The sequence below is a fragment of the Mus caroli genome, chromosome X (assembly GCF_900094665.2).
Source record: "Mus caroli chromosome X, CAROLI_EIJ_v1.1, whole genome shotgun sequence".
NCBI lineage: Eukaryota > Metazoa > Chordata > Mammalia > Rodentia > Muridae > Mus > Mus caroli.
The window spans coordinates 33,229,723-33,233,363 of record NC_034589.1 but is presented as its reverse complement, the minus strand read 5'-3'; positions in this window follow the sequence as shown (position 1 = coordinate 33,233,363).

Sequence of the window (3,641 nt, the reverse complement as noted above, 5' to 3'; positions counted from 1 at the left end):
TGGTGGTATTGGAAGCTTGTACAACCACTCTGGAAATCAGTCTAGCGGTTCCTCAGAAAATTGGACATAGTACTACCGGAGGATCCCGCAATACCTCTCCTGGGCATATATCCAGAAGATGTTCCAACTAGTTAGAAAGACACATGCTCCACTATGTTCAAAATATCTGAATTTCTTGCCTGTTAATTGCAAAATCACAGTATTTGTTGTATAGATAACAAGTTCTTTCATAAAAACTACTGTAAGGGTTTCTGATATCTGAAAATCCTCAAAATTGTCATATATGCAAAGACTAAGTTTTCAGTATCAGAAAAATAGAAAATGTTTCCAAGGTCCATCGCTTTTACTTACTGTTTCTTAAGTGATACTACAGAAAACAATATAATTTCTTTTCAAAACTCTATCCTATGTACTTTAAAAAAACATTAATAATACAGTGTGTGTGTGAGTGTGTGTGTGTGTGTGTGTGTGCATGTGTGTGTGTGTGTGTGTGTAGAATATGTTCAAATTTAGTATACTTGCTTGACTGTATAATCATAAAATAGTTCTTACTAAAATTAAAAACATTATGAACTACCAAGGCTTTAAATTTTCACACAGACTTTCAGATGAACAGGATGCAAAACAGAACTATCAATTAAGTATTTTGGGTACCCTTGAATTTTTAAATTGTGTCATTCTGACAAACTTGTCTCTTTTTTTGTAGTTTTGATGTTTAAAAAGAAAAAAAATAAGATAATGTTCAAAAACACCATCAGATATATTTAAGCATCAGACACTAACAGGTGCTCCTGAAGACACACTATATAGTTTACATTAAGTTATAGTGGTGTGCTAATAAAACCAAGCCAATTTCCCTGACAGAGATGAGGCAAATTATTACAAAAAGCAGAAAGAGAAAGCAGCTTAGTCTTATGTAGGCCATGATCATACAGCTACAGCCTCTGTGAACTCATTTATGTCTAGAAAGCCTTGTTTCCTTGGGTCTTTCATCTACACTGGCTCTTATGATTGTTTCATCAACAGGATATCACTGGACATATAATCTCATTTAAAGATAGATCCTATGCCCAGCAATCGATTGTCAAAACGAAATTTAAAAATTTTGGAGGGCTTTTGTTTCATGTTTTGCTTGTTTTTCTTCCTTACAGATATTTTGCTTAGCCAGGCGGTGGTGGCACATGCCTTTAATCCCAGCACTGGGGAGGCAGAGGCAGGCAGATTTCTGAGTTCTAGGCCAGCCTGGTCTACAGAGTGAGTTCCAGGACAGCCAGGGCTATACAGAGAAATCCTGTCTCAAAACAAACAAACAAACAAAACCCAGATATTTTGCTTATATATTATGGTTTCCAATTTGTTATTATGGTTTCTCTGTGTATATTAATGTGTGTGTCCTGCTAGCTGCATGTGTTTCTTGTGATTTTTTTCTTTCTTTTCTGTTTATTGTTTTCTCATTTTCTGGTTTGTTTGCTTTTATCTTATTTTATTTCTTTGTATTCTAATGACAGAGAAATAAAGTGTATTTTTGATTGCTTATACTTAGAGATGAAATATTGACAAATGGAGAAAGTTATATCATTAAGAAGTAGAGAAAGAAAAGAACATAGATTAGGCTTACAGATAGGGTATTTAATTTTACTTTTAAATTTTAACTGAAAACAGATTGTTCTTTCATACAATACATTTGACCCAAGTTTCCCCTCCCTCCATTCCTCCTAGCTGTCCACACCTACTCTCTTCCCAAGATCTACTTCTCCTCTGTTTTCTCTTCAGAAAAGAGCAGGCCTCCAAGAGAAGACAATCAAACAGAATTAAACAAGATACAAGAAGATACAACAAGATACAAGGCAAAAGCACTCATATTGAAGATGGATAAGGCAACCCAGCAGGAGGAAAAGATATGTTGAATTTACAGTGAAATGGCAGAGACAAAGACAGCTTGTAAAAGGTGGTCACATGTATAGAAATCACAGCACTGGAGTTAAAATCTGTTAAAATCATTGATGAATGCCCATTTACTCATAAAGTATGAAAATTTCCCAAACTTTCTGGCTTATCTGATGCAATGGAACTAACAAAAGTAGCTCCTTCTTGGGGCTGGAGAGATGGCTCTTCTGAAGGTCCTGAGTTCAAATCCCAGCAACCACATGGTGGCTCACAACCATCCACAATGCAATCTGATGCCTTCTTCTGGGGTGTCTGAAGACAGCTGCAGTGTACTCACATATCATAAATAAATAAATCTTTTCTTTAAGTAGCTACTTCTTCTATTTCTAAAATGATGCAGGTTGTAAACTACACTGAATACTGTTTTCTACTTCTCAATAAATAATTTATCTTGTTATTGGCATTTCTTTGGTTATTTTTGTTTATATTGTTGAGGAACAGCTGCTAGATTATTTTAAAAGGCAGCTCTAAAGAGACAGAAGTCAGAAAAAAGGAGTCTTCATCTAACCTTAGATGGGAACATGCTTTTTCATGGTGAGGGGACTTCTTTGTTACCAATATGTACTGATGGTCAAAATTCCTATAAAGCAAAATGGGAAGTTGTCCCTTATAAAGGCAGATGAGACTTCTGTAGTCCACAAGGGAAGCTAGGAAATGTAGTTTCTCAGCATGAAATTATCAACAGCCATAAATTATGGACCATAAAATGGTGGTGGTACCCTACTAGAGAAATTTCACAAGCATGATCTAAGAACCCAAAACATCAGAATGCTACTACCTGATACCATAAGACTGTATGTAGCCTTAGTACTTTGTAACCTAACACTGTGACAATGAAGATCCTAATTTTATGTTCCCTAATTTCATTAGCAGGTATTGCCTAGCTACAGTTTCAATGTATAATGAATCACACTGTCCTCTCAGATTTTGGTACTGGCTGACTTGGACTGTTTTCCTTTGTATGGCGTGAATTTCACATCATGATGCTATACAAAAAGAAATTCACCCTACCCACTAAAGGATTTCTCCCAAATGGAGAATGTCCATTCATGACATGATCATTGCCCTATACTTCAAGCAGTACTCACTGTCAATTACAATAGTTTACTTAACAAATTATACCTTTTATTTGGTCTAAATGGTAAATTTATTTATATCCTGGGAATCCTCTTCATGCTTCTGTAGCAGCTGCCTACCCAGGCCATTACAATATTGTTATATTTAGGAGCAAATGTCACCAGGTATTTATAAGTGCAGAGACAGATTGAGAAAAATATTTGAATTGTGAGTAAAACTTTTATATGGCATTGCTGACTTTTGAGAGTATGAATATAAAATGATGGAAAGTAATTAGATGAAATTTACTTTAGTTAAGAGTTAAGAGGTATTGGAGATGCTAGGTGGTGAAGCTAAAGGAACAACCTGTAAAATGCCTATAGTTTTAAAAAGGAAGGAAACTGATCACAAGTATAGAAAGGGTGTCAGGGTTAAGTAGATAAGAAGGAATGCATGAGAGAAATCATCATCTGATTGTCATTATTTCAGTATGGTCCATCTTTATTCTGAGCTCAGGTACCACATATTTCCCCTACTTCTACTTTTTCTACTTATACAATGGTCCTAATGACTTAGCAGTTTTTGAAACTCAATTATTTTTCTAACTTCTCTTCCTGATTCAGGGCTCCTGTATCTTC